General features: G+C 37.8%; 1 protein-coding gene across 6 annotated transcripts in view; it reads left to right on the top strand.

Moving 5' to 3' along the window:
- Fyn (FYN proto-oncogene, Src family tyrosine kinase) overlaps positions 1 to 17,550 on the top strand; it is a 213,531-nt gene that overhangs the window by 115,553 nt on the left and 80,428 nt on the right. The window contains exon 1 of one of the 6 annotated variants that reach the window (XM_021252017.2): positions 14,244 to 14,262. The exons of the other annotated variants lie outside the window; for them this stretch is intronic. The gene's annotated coding sequence lies outside the window, so the exon portion shown is untranslated. Of the gene's footprint in view, positions 1 to 14,243; positions 14,263 to 17,550 lie in introns of those variants that run through there. 6 annotated transcript variants of the gene reach the window in all.

Raw genomic sequence — 17,550 nt, 5'->3', positions numbered from 1 at the left:
CTGTTCTTGCTTATTTTTATTTTCCATTTGGGTTTTGCCAGGCTGTCAGCTTTTTCTGGCTGTATTTTGCTGCTAGTTGCAGGAGCTTGCAAATGAAGTGATTTGGTTGCTTACTTATGATTCAGCTTTTCATAGTAAGGTATGAATGATATACACCATGATGATGACACTTTATATTTGTAAAATATATTCTGCAACTTAAAAGACTGTTTCATATGTGTCACTGTCTTATTTGGTCTGAGGCAGAGTCTTCAAAAGCTCTACTTACTCTGCTAGAGCTAGTGTTTCCTTGTCTTTTACAAGGAAAATCACACAGGGGAGGGTAGTTAAATAAAAACTGCAGCCTTCTGCTTTATTCCTTTTCTTTTCATTTTAGTCAGTCAGTTCAAATATTTCCCAAATGCATTTTGAGTGCACTGCTAGATGCTTTGGTGACAATTAAATAATTGTAGCAGACAGCTTTTGCCTCGGGGAGCTTCCAGTATACTTGGGGAAACAAGACACACAACTGTGAGTTTCAGTGATAGTGCCTGTCACTTGAAGGCACTAAATGGGCACTAAGTAGCTAAGTGTTGAAGTGAAGGAGTGGGTGAATAAATGTATAACATAGTTCACCAACATTCTGAAAAGCAAGAGCTAGAGGGACATGAAAAGGTCCATAGTCCTCAAGGGGAATGGGGCTGCAGGTTGTGGCACCCTTGAGTATCTGGGAATGGGACGAAACAACCGTACGCTGTCTGTACTTAGGATTTGCCATCTGTTCATATAGCTACATGAGGGCTGAAGATATCAAAGGGAGTCAGAGAGAAAGAGAGGAGAACAACAAAAAAAATGCCATTCTCTGCTCTTAAGAAAAGCAGAAAGGCAGACAGATCAGAAGGGAAAGATTGTTTATAAAATTATTTTTAAAAAGAGCTGGCAAAATCGCCTCACTTTATTAAAACATCTTCTCCTGGCCTTGAGAACCTACTGCATTACAGTCCCATTCTAGGAGCTGGGAGAAGATAAGAGGAGAACCACCTCTGAACACAGAAAACGTTGAGATCGTGTCAGCCACCTAGCTACAACGGATTGAGTGCTGGGATTCTCCCAGAAATTGAGAGGGGGGAACCCAGTGTGAATCTGAGGAGCTAAGAGGGGGCCTTGCTGGAAGAGTGAGGCTCAGCAGGGCCTGGGAGGTAGATGTAGCCTGGGAACTGCTTGGACAATTGTATGGAGACACGTACTATCCCAGTTGCAGGGGTACTGGGCCAGTGGAGGTTGGTGGACAAGAGGTGGAGCCAGTGGAGTAGAAGGCTTGGAAGCATACTTGGAAGCATACTTCAGAGCCAGGGCAAGTTGTTGAACAGGGAAGCAGCATGACGTGGGAGGTAAATGGAACTTTTGTGTATGCCTAGAATTCTCATTTATGGCCTGTTGCCCTAGATCCTGGGCTGGTCTCAACTCACTCCCCTACTAATGGTGCAGAAGTAAGAGAGGGAAGGAGGTACCTTCTCCGGATGGCACTGGGCCTTTTGATTCCCCCTGGAGGCTCTGGTAGAGGCCAGGGCAAATGTGCACAGGAGAACCAAAGTAAGAAAAGACTACCCTCCAGTGTAACTTCCAGTGAGACACTGTTCTGTTGCTTATTTTGTACCCAATGAAACCGTTTATAAATGTTTCAGAGACCTCTCTGCTTTTTAAAATTTCGCAATGTACTGTGAATATTTTATGTCAATAAATTTATTTCACAGTATGATTTTACTGCTATATATTATTTCATTTTAAGAATGGACCAATTGATCAATTAGGAAGCCAATAAGTAGGAAATTAGTACCTTGCTTTTGATTATTTTGGGTGTGGAAGTTATTTAGTTTTTAATATGTTGTAAAAAGCAACACTGCTGAGTATGGTGTCACATGTAATCCCAGTTACCTTAGGAGGCTGAGGCAGGAGGATCACAAGTTTAAGGCCACCCTGGGCAGCTTAGTGAGACCCTCTCTCAATATGAAATTTTAAAAGGAGTGGGGATATAACACCTCTAGAGCACTTTGCATGCATGTGGTAGGCCCTGGATTTAATCTCCGTTATCTCAAGAAAGAGGCAATATCATAATATAATTTTTTCAGATAACTTTGTTTTCATTTCACGAGTTCCTAAGTTGGGTCTAAGTGAATATAGAAAGTTCAGAGTTTTATCTCATTTGTATTGTCACTTTATCAAAAATAACAACAAATTGGGCCAGGGATTTAACTCAGTGGTTCCACTGCCTCCCTTGCAAGCGCAAGGTCCCGAGTTCGATCTCTAGTACCAAAAATAATAATAATAATAATAATAACAACAACAAATCAATCCATTGATGGAAGGAATTTGTATGTGCTATCACATGCATCTCTAAAACTATTAGAAACATCAGCAGACCCAGCCTATACTGATAGGTATACTTAAGCCTATAATAAAAGTATAGAGGTATAATAATTCTTAATATTTAAATGTCATCCTGTGCCTGATTGTAGTGAAATTCCAACAGATTCTTTTCAAGTAACTCTCAATATGTCTCAATATGACCTCCCTGTAGATGAAGATACCTAGTGTTGAAGGGCTTTGCCCAGTGTCTGTCCCCCTTTGTGACACCTGTCTCCTTCCTGAGGTGGGTGCCGCTTTGGATGGCTGGTTCCTGCTAACTTTATTATAAGCTGTGTAGAAAAGAAGATATCTACTTTATTTTTTATCTGAGGCACAGTTTGATTTGGAACCTCCTGACTGTGTTTCCAGTAATAGTGTAGTTCACCACAGTTCAAGGTAATCCCATCTACAATGCCTCATTTTTTCAAGGTGGAATTTTTCCATAGGAACCACAGAACGGAGGGGAACTATGTAAGGCTTCCATGAAATTATGGTCCCTGCCTCTCAGAATTTCACAGTATAATCAGGTTACTTGTTTTTCTTAATTATTTTTTATCATCCTGTGCTTATCTGGGTGAGGTGCCTGTTGAAGAGCAGGAGATGAAGGTCAAGAAAAATAAGCACAGTGTTCTAATTTTAAAATTACTTTGTCTAAGTGTTGCTGGTGCAGAGGAACAAAATTTTTGATATTGAAGTTAATACCCAACAATTTACTGAAGCCTCTTATCAGTTCCAAAATTGTATATGTATTTCTCTTAGGGTTTTTGTGTAATCAGTCATATCATCTATAAATAATTATAAGTTTTAGACCTTTCTTTTCAATCTTTTATATTTCTTGTTCTACCACCATGGCTAGGATGTGTAATACAGTGTTAAAAAGAAGTAAGGTTGGCGTACATCTGTAGCCTATTACTGACTGTAAAGGGAAGCCTGCTGACAGTTCACCAATGAGTATGATGCTTAGTGTTGACTTTTCATAAGTACTTTCCCTTAGATTATGTGAGTTCCTTTTTGGTCCTTGTTTACCAAGAGTTTCTATTTTTGAAAATCACAATCTGAGGTTAAAGAAGTTCCCTTTTTATCCTAGTTCACTAAGATTTTATATTTTTTGAAAATCACAAAGTGTTAAATTTTATTGAATGTTTCTCTATGTCTGTTGATAAGCCATATGGTTTTTCTCATTTAATTTGATAATGGGGGAATTATTTTTAAATTTTCTAAAGTTAAACTATTTTTGCAGGCTGGGGATATAGCTCAGTGGTAGAGTGTTCCCTTGGCATCCAAGAGGCTCTGGATTCAATACCACAAAAACAACAACAAAAACTTTTACATTATTAGTATAAGCCCAGATTAATCATAATGTATTTTATACACTGTTGGATACCTTTTACTAACATTTTAGTTAAGATTTTTATATTTGTAAAAAAAAAAAAAAAAATCACCTTTTTTTTTTTTCTGGCTCTGTTCTTGAAAATTATCTGAACCTGATGTTTATTAACTTGGTTTTCTTCAGCAAAGGGACCAGTAGATTTTTACTGAATCAGTTTATTTAAATTGGCTATAAGACTATTCAGGTTTTAGTAATATTAGAATGTTTTAGTAATATTAGAATTTTTTAAATAAAATTCTTCATTTTGTGGATACTTTCACACATAATGGCGATTTTTCATAGTATACTGTTAGTCTCTGCTGAATCTATACTAATTATATTCTTTCATTCTTAATATTATTTTGTACATTCTCTGCTTTTCTTGATCAGTTTTGGTAATTTATGATATTTTATTAATCTTTTCAAATAGGTTTTCCTTTGTTAATCTAGTATATCTCTGTTTTCTGATTTTGTTAATTTCTGCCTTTTATCACTTCTCTCTTGCACTGCATTTGAATTTACTCATGCTTATTTTCTCTTCCTTCTACTTTGACTTTACTCTTGTTTACTTTCTGCTTATTTGGTTTGGGGTGGGAGGCTGGAGACTGAATTTGGGCCTTGTGTGTGATAGACAAATACTCTACTACTGAGCTATGCTTTCAGCCATCTTTCATTCATTCATTCATTTATGAGATAGTCTAAGTTGCCCAGGCTGGTCTTGAATTTTTGAGCCTTCTGCCTCAGTTTTCCAGGTAGCTAGGATTCTACGAATGGACCACTGTACCTGGCTATTTCTATTTTGAGTTGAATAATTATTCAGTAATATTTAGCCTTTTTTTCCCTTCTAGAATAAAATTAAAATGTTTTCTTCTAAGTCCACCTTTAGTGGAATCATTTTTGTTATCGTTCAATTATAAAAGTATAATCACCATAATTGTTTCTTCTTTGATTCACAAGTTATTGGCTGTGTCATCTTAAATTTCCAAATGAATGAGAGTTTTCTAATCATTTTATTACAGATTTCTAACAAAAAAAACTATTGTAACCCAAGAATATTGTTTATATGATGATACTAGTTCCACAAAATTTCTTGAGACTTGGTTCCTGGCCTAGTATGTAGTCTATTTCTAAGAAAATATTCCATGCATTTTAAAGTGCATATTTGCGGTGAGGCCTGAGGGGATGGAGTTCTAAATGTACGCATTAGATCGAACCTCTTAATTGTGTTGTTCATATGTTTTCTGTCCTTATTAATCCATCAGTCTCTAAGGGAGGGGTTGTTAAAATCTCTTGTAGTCTCGGTCAACTTGTCCTTATAATTCTGATGATTTGCTTTATACTATGCAGGTAGACTATTGGAGCTCTTTCAACACCGTTATCCTCTTTCCTCAGAACATGGATTCCTTCATTTGGCTTCTAAACAACCAGGAATCCAGTTTCTAGAAGCTCTGGTTTTAAAGACATTCATTCTCAAATCACTTTGTCAACTTCAACACTATGGGCCTTTAGGAAAAAAAAAAATGTTATCATGAACTCATAGCATTTATACTTGAAGGAGTCTTAAGCTCTTGTGATCCAACCACTTTCTATTTATCCACTCTGTCAGTACATCTTTATTGTCAAGATATTCTCTACCACTTTTGGGATGTTCTCATTATTAGAATTCATAAGAAAATATTCTTCTTTAGAAACCCATCAGTTTCTGTTTTTTAAAGACAGGTTAAATATCTTCTTCTGTAAGCAAAACAATTTTCAGTTATTTTTCTCAACATAATTCTAGGTCCTTTCAACATCATAATTACTCTTTTCTAAAAACTTCTAAGTTCTACATAGTCAAGGCTTGAGAGTCTCAAATTATACATGTACACATATACATATGGGAGAGGTGTATGTGTATGTAAAAATGTTTTATTGGATTATTATTAAGGAAGCCTCTCAGAAAATACCCTGCCCTGAGGCTAAAACCAACTGATTGCATCATATGACTTTTTTCTCGTAAAGCAAATGAAGAGACTATGACACTTGCCTGTTGTTTTTAAGTATGTACACTAAGATCTAAGTGATCTTTTTCCTGAAGATAAATAACATACTGTACAAGGAAGGAGAACAGCACATAGCAACAAATTTCTTGTTTTGCTGTTTTTTTAATTAGGTTAGAAATCGCACTGGCTTGCTTTCTATGTTTCTTATAGAGATTAAGGAGAAACTTGACCACCATTGCCATATGAGGTAAGGGTTACATTTGGAAGTAACAGATAACACAGTTTATACACTGAGGGAAGGTAGTAAGAGGTGTCAGAAGATTTCCTCTCCGTGACAGTGGTACCCTACTGTGCTTGCAAGGAAGTCAGCCTTAGATCATGGGCACATTACCTCTCACTATCCTGATCCTCCCTGACCATCAAGAAAGCAAACCCCAGGGCCCAGGGATTTAGCTCAGTGGTTCTGCCGCCTGCCTTGCAAGCACAAGGACCCAAGTTCGATCCCTGGTACCAAAAAAAAAAAGAAAGGAAGCAAACCACAGCTTGGGGCCTGGAACTGTTAGGTGATTGAAGAGTCTTGCCTTGAGATAGACAATGCAAGTAATATCTTCATTTTGCTTAGCATTGTGTGTGATGAGGAATAAAGGGACAATATTATCTTTTTGACTAGTCTCCATCTCAGTGTCTAAAATTTTGTTATCACTGCAATGTGAAGAATCAGGGTTCATTCCTACAAAGAATGGTTATTTGCTGTCTCTGGTTTGGCAAGTCACTCAATAGCTATTTCTTCCTGTTAACATCACTAGCTCAGTCTGATAAGTGGAGGGCCTCCATGATGACTAGCAAAACCTCCCTTTGACTAAGCCTATTTAGATATGTTTAAGTAACTTTACCCAACATATTTATATCAAAAGCGCCCCCATTTCTCAATGTTTCTGAAGCCCCAATTTAAGTGAGGCCAGAACAAATGCTTTATTTCAGTAAATACATTAGAGTACACTGTTAAGCACCCATGTTAAACAGATGATTCAAATTGAAATTACTTTCAGCCAACAACCCCCAAATCTTTTTCACACATGCTGCTACTAAACCACTTGTTCCCCATCCTGTATGTTATGCAACTTTTTTTGTTCCGACCTTTACATTTTCCTTTTACTAATTTTATCATCTCAGTTGTGTAGCTTATTACTCCAGCCTACCAAGATAATTTTGGGTCTTGAGATTGTCTCTTACAGGATTCTCTAATGCTATAAAAATCTCCCCAGAAGTTTTTCCCATCTGAACATTTAACCAAGTTAGCTTTCCATATCTTCACTTAAGATATTGGCCAGGTTGTTGAAGGGCCCAGAGCTCCATTTTATGTCCTGAGACTCTACTTTCCAGGGGGATGGGGACTTACTCATTAGCTTCTTAAATACTGTCATTCGTTTCTGTCCTGGTATCCAGCCCATAAGTTCCTATTTTATGTCCAAAGGAAAGAGAACTTTTTGGATAATGCATAGCTGAATTCTGTAAAAAAAAGAAAAATACATTTCTTTGATCCCTGTCAAAATTGAAAATGGGATAAATATCCCTCCCATGAAAGCATCTGTGTGAAGGATCAGACCAAATGCTGAAACACTTTCACAGAATTACCAAATCTGGCTTATTTTTTCACATGTCACATCTTGACACTTTTTCCATAAGACCAATTTTTCCTGTGAGATCAATTATTGCTGAAATTTCAGATATAGAAATGGAACTGAATTTCACCCAAAGCTATTTTTTGCCCATTTTGTGGGTATTCAAGTTAACATTTTTTTTTTTTTTAGTTAATGCTAAACTGTCAAATACAAGAGTGAACCAGCTAGAATATTAGTGCTAAACTGAGTCCCCTGGTCCTATCCCATCAGTCAACATCCTTGCCCATTGTCCTATTCCCCAACAATCATCTCCCTAAATTTAGATTAATACTGACTTGGACTGTTACAACTGCCTCCTGGCTGCATGTCCTTCTTCCAGGTCCTTTCTTGGCCAGGCCACCTTGCATGGATCTACCAGACCACGTCACTCTTGCTCAGAACCCCTTGTGATCTCCTGTCCAAACTCCAAATTAATTCTTCTCTTGACTGCCTACCTGCTTAGAGCAGCACTTCCCTCATTGTTCAGACCCTACACCACCTAATGGATGTGTCACTCTTCCCTAAATGTCTCCCAAGCTTCCCTGGCACACATCTTTGCTCTGACTGTTCTGTGACCAGAAATGTCCCAACCCATCTCTAGATTTAGAAATCATGATCCTCACTCAAGTGAGGATCTTAAAATGTTTCTCCTCAATGAAGAAGAAACTAAAATGTTTCTCCTCAGTGAATCCTTGGCTGATTTCTTCATTGGAAGAGATTTCTTTCTTCACTAAGCTACTGTTAACACTGTGCAACTTCCAAGTGACACATATGTAGAACTATTCGTATATTTTATCAAAAGCAGCTCTGGTGCTGGAATGATAGCTTGCTCATCTTTTTGATTCATCAATGACCTGTCACTTTGTAGACTGGATGGATGGATGGAACTGACTCAAGAGGACAAATACTTGTTAACATCACAAAGTCAGACTAATTGAGGTAATAATAGAATCAGTTCCCAAAATCTGTGTTAAGATATTTGTATAACACCACTGCAAACTCTTCCATGGTTTTACTTTGATCTTTTTGTGGAAGTATTAGTAATGAACATGTGGTTTTATAAGTTAGACCAACAGTCTTATGTTTGTTTGCTATAGTATAAATGTATCTATCACCCTTAGTTTTGCATGCTTAGTTTTGCTTTTGGAGCAAAAGATATGGTAGACTTTTCCTAACACATTTGTTAAGCTTCAATAATAATTTGAAAGGAGACAATGCCATTTCTGAAAGTTTGTCCCTCACAGTTTGGTGAATACATTGAAACCATTGATTGTTTCAACACTGAAAATCAACATTCTCATAATAGAGTAGGGCACTCTGTTATACTATATCCACAGTTGCTTGGTTGTTGTTGCTTTAGTGAGATGTGGGCCAGGGATCTGATGTTTAAAATAAAGATTAGGCCCCAGAGTAAAATGGTCACCGACCTTGGTTCTGTGTTCTCAAGCTGCAGTGTAACAAAAGCATGATGTTGTCTACCCAAGTTGGGGCCCAAGGCACATTTGCCTCATTTGAATCTGAAAGGGAACCACATCCTTCCTGTTGCCACACAAAGACGCTGAAAAGAATTGACAGAGAAAACAGGTGAATATGTGTCATATTTCCCAGACATGCTGCCCCCCCCCCCCATAATAGGATAGTTGGGAAAGAGGTTGGACAAGAGTAAAAGAATAAAACTATAAAATGCTGGGGGAAAGCCAGTAGAAACTTTTTAAATTTACTCCTCTTAGTGTTTTTTTCAAATATGGTTCTGTAGATAATAACAAAGCAAAAGAAGTCCAGGGTCAGTTTTCCCATTTCCAAATAAAACCCTTACTTGTACAATAGACCCACTAAGACTCATTCTCATTCATAAATTGACCTGCACTTGCCTTGCCAATCTGCAAAGTGAAGATGACTGGTTTATCCATTCATTGTTCTGCAATTTTGAAAATTCTTTCTCACTTTCTGAAATAAGTTTCCCAAAAGTATAGAATGGGCTGAAACACATGCCATTTATTTCAGTCATTAAATGAAAATTTCCAAAAGGAAGAAGAGGAAGAGAAGGGAAGGACTTGCATCCACAAAATATCTCTGCTCACTAAATATTTATTTGGTTACCTCTAGTCCATACAAGGTTTACCACTATTCAGGGTATTCTAGTCATGCTGCAGAAAGTCACAATGGAAGAAATCTGACCAAGTAGATAAAGGAAAGGACTATTTTGCCATGAACACATTGTATTAGTAGCCCTATGGCCAGAAGTTAAAGATACTAATTCAAGCTAGATATAGTAGAAATGGAGATGTAAATTTTTGAGGTTCCTTCCAGGGAAAATCACATAGTCTTTCTGGAAATCTTCATAGTAACCAAGATTTTCATCTTGTGGGTCGTTTATCACTACAGTTTCTTAATTCCACATTTGTTTCCATACATAGATTTTGAACATACATTTATTTAAAATATTTATGGAGGCATGATGCTATTTATCTAGTATTGTGCTGAAACTTTATCCTATTAGTTATAATTGAGTTATCTCAATTTAAATTTTTTATCTTTAAAGAAAAAAACAGCAAAGTCATGTAGTGATATAAAAAATGGATACTTTGCCCAAAGATACAGAATAACTTCCAGCAGATAATTAGATGTCTGAAAATGAAAAGCAGTAAAGTAGAACTTGAATTGTTTCCTTCTCCAAGGGAGGATATTAGAATGGTTTGAGTTAACTTTTTAATATACTTTTGTTGGGTTATTAAAGATCGTTCTCTCCCTCCCACCCCCCATCCCCCCCCCCGTGTGTGTGTGTGTGTGTGTGTGTGTGTGTGTGGTACTGAGGATGGAACCCAGACCCTTCAAACTGAGCCACATCCCCAGTTCTTTATTTTTTATTTTGAGGCGGTATCTTGCTAATTCACTTAAGTTGCCCAGGCTAGCCTCAAACTTTCAGCCTTCCTGTCTACTTCCCAGAATGCTAGGATTACATGTACATGCCACCACACCTGGCTATTAAAGAACTCTTGAGTTTTTCCATGTTGAAAGTATAATCTTGTCATATAAAACCCACTTATTTGGGTACATAGAGAAAGCAGTGGCATCCTTTTTTTTTTTAGGATAACCCAGACTATGTATCATATACCTGATTATTATTGCTATTAAATTTTAGCTGTTGCTCCAGAAAGGCTTATCCAAAGGTACTTCACATTTGGGGAGGTCACCAGGTAACATTTGGGACTGCAAATATACTAGGGTTTTCAGGGGGAGTATTTTTAAATTCACCTTCACCCATGAGTTACTGGCCTTTAGGAATTTGCCATAAACTCAAAATGATAGTGCTAGAAATGTCAAAATTATCTGGGGCCAACCATGGGAGTGGCAGAGACCCAGTGAGTCAGGGCAGAATGTTCACCACGTTTGATTAAATGTACCAGATCTTGAACTTGGGCTAATCTTTTCAGTTTCTGAGTATCTGTCTCATAGATATAATGCAGACTGTACATGCAAGCAATGTGGATAGTTTTAAAATTCCTAGTAGCCACATTAAAAAAGCAAAAAGAACAAAGGAAAGCAGTCTTAATAACATTTTAGTTAAGGTAACATATCCAAAACATAATTTCAACACATAATCATATTTTAAAATTTATTAATAGATATCCTGTTTTTCATGCTGTCTTTAGAATCTGGTTATATGTTTTCCTTTGCATCACATCTCAGTTTGGACGAGCCACATGTGGTTATTGCTCATTTACCATATTAGACAGTATATATCAATACACCAGATCAGATCCAAGCCAGGCACCAAGTCACAGCCCCTAAACTTTGAAAGCATGAGTTCTTTACATTCTAGATCATGTATTTGAATTTTGTTCTTAATATACCATGCTTGTCTCTTGAAAACCCAGAAAAGTAAGCCAAATATGCACTAGTGTGAAATGATTGTATCTCCTGAAAACATAGTCTAGGTCTTGCTAAGATAAAGTTACTATGTGATATATTACTCCTGCCTTCCTCTAATTCCATGAAGTTCTACATTTCCTTAATGTCAGAAATTCCTTTACCAGCTGCAACTGTTTCCTATGGATAATGTTTGAAATGGCTTTTATTTATGACATGTCTTATACTGTAACTGCTATCAGGATGAACATATATTCCAAAGCCTGTATCCCAAGTTAGTCTAATTAACAGTCCTCTAAAAAATAATTGTTCAGCTGTAGCTGTGGCTCTCACCAGTGACATCTCTCGCTTTGACCTAATTATAGAATGTAATGTTAAAATATGTAAGGAGGAAGATCAAAAAAGAAAGTCAGTTTGCTTTCTATTTGTTCATACATCATCTTTCACATCTTCCAACCTCTTCCTCAGTCCAGCTAGGGAACAGCAACACACAAAATACTAATGAATGATTGTAGGCACTGAGGCTGTTTCATTTTCCTTATCTTTGAAATTGGAATATTGCCTACCACAGAGACTTGTGAGAATGAACCATAAAAGTACAATATCTGGCCCACAGTTGATGTTCAATAAATATTAAATTGTTTCAGAAAAATAGGGGGCTAGTAGTATATCTAGTCTCAAAAATGGAAAAGAAGCCTACTGCTTTTATTTTTAGGACATTATCCACATGATTCTTGGAGTCAAATCAAGATCTACTCAGAGCAGAGAGCTTTGGGTTTCCAGTGTGTCCTTAGCATGGCAGTGTGACCCTACCATCACTTTCAGCAGTAATGGGAATGTTGGAGTCAACATGACTAGTTCATTTCAAAGGACAGGCAACCTGCAGTATCAGAGGAAGTGACACAAATAATGTGCTTCAAGTCTCTAGAACACATTCCTGTCTAGTTTTCATAGCAGCTGCACAGGAGAAGATAGAATAAACATTTGGGATGTCATTTGGGATCTTTGGTGATGGATGCTTCTTAAAACAGTTTTACAGAATAAGGAAATAGAGCTCTTAGAACATTAGACTTTCAAGATTAACTTCCTTCTTTCCCTGAATTTGCCTCTTGGCTCTGCTCAGTAAATCCTTGTAGCTGAAGCTTATTGCTTTCCTTGAAGTTTCTAGGTATTGTCTCTTGATTGAACACAATAGATAATTACTAGGGTGCGATTCTCCCATGGAAAGCTTGCAAATTCCTTAGTACTTCTGAATCACTTCCTATCTCTGCCGGACTCCTTTTGTGTACTTACTAAAGTGCTTCTTGGGTACAAATATTGACAGTTACAGGGAAAAATGTAGAATCTCAAACCATATGTGAGCTTCTGTGGGCAAGTTTTAAATTTTGTTAGATAATTTTAGTAATTAAATTATTCTGTCCATTCATCCTGATTGCATGAATTCACAGTAAGTTGATATCCTTCTTTTTCATCAGTAGAAGACCAGTGTGCTATCCATTGCACCACAGAGCCACCAGCATCCTTTTAAGAACCATTTTTCATCTGTTCCTATAATCCAAACTTGTAGCACTAAGACAATACAAAGAGTGGCCTTTCTCCTCTTGGTACGCATTTACCTGTTACTATTAGAGGATCCTCAGGGTGATGTCAATGCCTGACAGCGTAGAGAACAGTTAACAACTTTACCTGAACTCACTCATGCCCTTTTTTCTCTTTGTCATGGGTAGGCACTTGCTTTATTCAGTAAAAGCAAGAGCTGTTAAAAACCTGCCAAATAAATAAATAAATAAATAAATAAATAAATAAATAACTTACCAAATAGTGGATATTCATACCATGAGATATTACTCAGTAATAAAAGCTACTGTAATGAATAAGGTAATAGAAATCACTGTACTACTCAGCAATAATAAACTGCTGAATGTGCAATAAGAGGAGTAAATGTCAAAAACATTATGTTGGGTAAAATAAGTAGACACAAAGTGCACAGACTGTATAATTAGATTTGTGTGAAGTTCTGAACCAGAGGAAATGAATCCATGGTAGAAATCACAACCTTATTTGCCTGGGATAGGATTGACTAAAAGAGGACGCTGATGGATCTTACTAATGAAAATGTTCTCCATCTTGATGGGGTTTTCAGTCACACAGCTATGAACATTTTATCAGAGTTCACTGAACTATAAACTTAAGATATGTACATTATACTGTACAAAAATTCTAGCTAAACTTGGAAGAGAAGCACGGGGTGGGAGAGGAGGAGGGGAGTTAGAAGAAGAGGAGGAACAAAAAGGAAAGGAGCAAGCAGGGAAGAAAAGATGGCAGGACTAAAATGGGGAGGGAACTAAATAATCTCATACACCTTGCAAAACCTCCTGAAGTTAGAAATTTTCTTTCCTTTATGAGATGTTTTCTTCAAAGACAGCTACCAGGTCCCACACATTTGAGAAGCATAGAATGCTTTCCTTTTCCTAAGAGATTGTCCTGAAGTTAGTGGTGCCTGGGTTCATGAACTTAATTCTTTCCACGATTCTGGTTGCAAACATCAAATTTCCTCATAAGGTCAACATTGAACCTAACCATTGAATTTGATTCAGTTCTCACCCAATTTGGTTTGGGACCAGAATTGTGGAAAGAATTAAGTTTGTGAACCAAGGTACCACTGACTAGGAAACCAGTGTTTCATAAGTTGTGCAAGGAAAACTTACTACTTGAAATGTATTTTTTTGATATATATATACTTTGTTGTGTTAATATGGAATTTATTATTTGTTGTGTTAATTCTGAATATGGAAGAGAATATTTTTAAACCTGAACTTTTTGTAAAGTGTTGTGTTAAGAAATGCAAATATTTATCTTGAATTTTAATGTCTTTTACTCTCTCACCCTCTCCTCACACCATCCTCTCTGCTGGTAAGTGATCCTTTAAAAATACAAATCGTCTGTTTAACTCTGGCTTGGATAGAAGGCTTGATGCCCTGCTCTGCTTTCACATGTAGGTGCTCTCTGGTTGCCTCCATTCACTCATTCTCAGATTTTGCCTCACCAAACAAGACTGCTCCTCCAAATGCACTTTGCTCTTCCCTGTATCTGTGCCTTCACAAATATCATTCCTCAGCCTGGGAAGTACTTCACCCACCCCCTGCCTTCACCAGTTCTTGCTGCAGATCCATCTCAGATACTGTATTAGTCAGTTTTTGACACTATAACAAAATACCCGAGCCAGGCTACTTATGAAGTAAAGAAGTTTATTTAGCTCACAGACTTGGCAAGGGCTGCCCCTAGCTGCATCACCCTGTGGTGCAGATAGCAATGATAAGAGCAAACACGTGATTACATCTCAAGTCAGGAGCAGAGAGAATTGGAGGGGGCCCGACTCATGTTTTTTCAATAGCTGTCTAAAAAGAGCCATCAAACAGTGCCACAAAGGGCACACTGTAATGATCTGAGGGCCTCCCTCCCAACAGCATCACGTTGCAGACCAAGCCTTCTATCACAAGGGACCCTTGGGAGACACTTGAACCCACCCAAACATAGTAGGTACCTATCCTCTGAGATCCCGACCCACCTTCCCCAGGCTGGGAATGACCTCACACCTGAGCTCCTTCCACACTGTGTGTGTCTCTGTGGGTGAGTACATTGGCACATACACATCACTGACTGTGCATATTCTTTCTGTGGCATTGTCTCTGGGCACTGGCTGCTCTTCAGCAGTGGGGGCACACTTTATATTTTGGTGTTCCCTGAACCCTGCTTGGATACATAGTGTTGGTCCATAAATGGTGGGTAGAGAAGTAGATGAGAGAATGGATTCATTCATTCAACACTGCAGCAGGACCCTTCTTTGTGAGACTTCTGAAGAGAAGGTAAATAAAGACCAAATGTTCCAGCCTAGCAAAAGCAGACTTTTGGGGATAATCTTATAGGATTCTGATCCTAGTCTCCTTGCTTTATTTTTCCAAGTGGTAATGAGAACTTGTTGATTTTCTCTGCCTGGGTTGCACTCTACTTCTCTTTCTCTGCATGAGGAAATTCCTACCCAGTTCTAAGAAGAAAATGAAAACATACCACTAATAATATGAACCAGGGCAGGGAAAAATAATACAAATATCTCCTCACAATAAATTAGTGTCTTATGTTTTCTAAATACCTTTACATCTACCACTTTGTTTTATCTTCATAAAAATCCTAAGAACCAAAACAGGAGAGAGAATTATCCCTGCTGCACAAGTGCCAGATGATTTTTCCTAAGTCACACATTTGGTTAGCCCATGTGTTCCCACTAGCCTGGAAGATTGTTGAAAAGAACCAATTCCCAGGAAGGATCAAATAATTGCTGGAAAAGCACTTCCGATCTCTAATGAAAAGAGATCTTTCCAGCTGAGTGCCCTCCCTAAGGCCTAAAGAGTATTATATGCCAAGCTATTCTTTTGTCTAAACCACCCCCGGCTGCAGGCCACTGAAATCTGTGAGAAGCAGTCTACTGCAGAAATATACTTAAAACTTACAGAATAAGTAACTGTTCTTTCAGGTGGAAATTAGAGGAATGTCTTTTCTTAAATCCTGGCAGGACCACAGATGGGGCACTAATTCAGATGAGGAGGTTTGTGCCCAGTAGTGGAGCATGTGCAGCAAGACAGCTATTTTTGCTGGGCCGGTGTAATATTTAAAAGCAAACATTTAACAGTAGGACAGCGGCTACTGAAGCTGCATTTGCAGCTGCAGCTGCATCATTCCTCCAGGGAGGCAAGATGGCTCTTCTCCAACTATTCATAAAGGGTAAGAGTCAGAGCAAAAAGAAAGCTTGCTCATGCTTCATGCTGCACAGTCCCACTCCGTGTTCCACATTAGATGCCTCCTTTAGAAGCTTGATGGAGAGATGGCTCTTCAGCTTTGAAACCTAGGCTTATTCTACATGCTCTCACAGACCTTCTTTATTCTATAATAAATAAAATCCCACTCATTTTTCTGGCAGTGGGAGAGCAAGATCTTTTCAGCATTAACAAATGAGAGGCTGTGGATTTGGCCCACCTTACAGACTCACTGTACCAAGGAATCTGCAGTCACTCCAAATCTTAAACATATTCATAATTGTGTTTCAACCAAAGTTGCCATTGAAATCCAATTTCTACAGCTCTTAGGTTCCTATCTCTGGGGTCCTCTTGTCATTTTTTACACACACTCTGCCCTGTTGTTCTTTCCATGTGTCTGTCTCCACTGCAGCGAAAATGTCACAATTGGAAAATGAGCTTCCAAGAGAAGCAGCACCAAAGGCCCCTAGCAAAGGGCACAGAAAGGAATTGATCACGTGAGCTGTCTCAGTTGGAGCCCTCATTCCTCTGATGATGTAGCCAGAACCATACAGAAAGTATTTCCTTTTATTTTTCTGTAAAACCTATTTATTCAGCTGCTTCTGGGATCTAGAATAAGACATGTGGAGAGAAATCATGAAGAAAAGTAAAAATACAGGGAGACAAATACAGAAAACCACATTTTTGGTTTTGTTCCTAAAATGACCCACTAATATTTAACCTTGTTCTTGATTTGGAATTCTGATAAAAACTCCAATACTAGAGAATGTCATCAAGCCCCTTTGTTGTCTCAGTATTTGAAGCTTTTTCAAACTTGGGGTTGTGTGTGACCAAAATGTAAGATAAATTATAACTCATTGATTGTGTGGGTATTTGTAGGTGTTACTTGGACTTCTCATCCCTTGTTCATTTCTTCAGTAAATGGAGAGGGAACAATAACTCATAGCTAGTTAATTTTGCCTAAAATGGTAAATGATACATTCCTATCTTTATGTTTGGTTTTTAGCCTTTAAATTCAAGTTTTATTCCTTAAAGAAGTGGTTCTTTTCAGCTACAAGAGCCTACTAGGGTCTTTTCCCCAAGAACACATGTGAATTCATCCCTTTGTCAGAAGCCAAGGTCCATAAATTCTCCCTTTCTCACTTATCTCCCGGAAGACTTGCTGTAATAATCCAGGCATCTACTCAAATCCTCTTTACTCTGGGATTGTAAATTGTTGTATATCATGTAAATGAATAATCTCAGCTTTCTTGCCCAGAGAAAAGGTTGTATCTTAATGTTGCACTATCCATGTCCAAGATCACTGGGAGTGGGACATCATATTTACAGTTTCTTAACAGTATTTATATCTGCATTAGAGACAGTGATTTACCATTCTGAATGCCACCAGTGACAGCTTCTCGATCTGAAGTTTGTAGCATAAGCATGGACTTTATAGTCAAATGGATGTGAATTTGACTCCACCCCTTCCT

This window comes from Heterocephalus glaber, unplaced genomic scaffold (genome assembly GCF_053883595.1).
Source record: "Heterocephalus glaber isolate CG9 unplaced genomic scaffold, H.glaber_assembly_v1.0 deba00001610, whole genome shotgun sequence".
In the NCBI taxonomy this organism is placed as follows: Eukaryota; Metazoa; Chordata; class Mammalia; order Rodentia; family Bathyergidae; genus Heterocephalus; species Heterocephalus glaber.
Note: the sequence above shows the minus strand (reverse complement) of the source record. Positions and strands in the feature narration are given on the sequence as shown.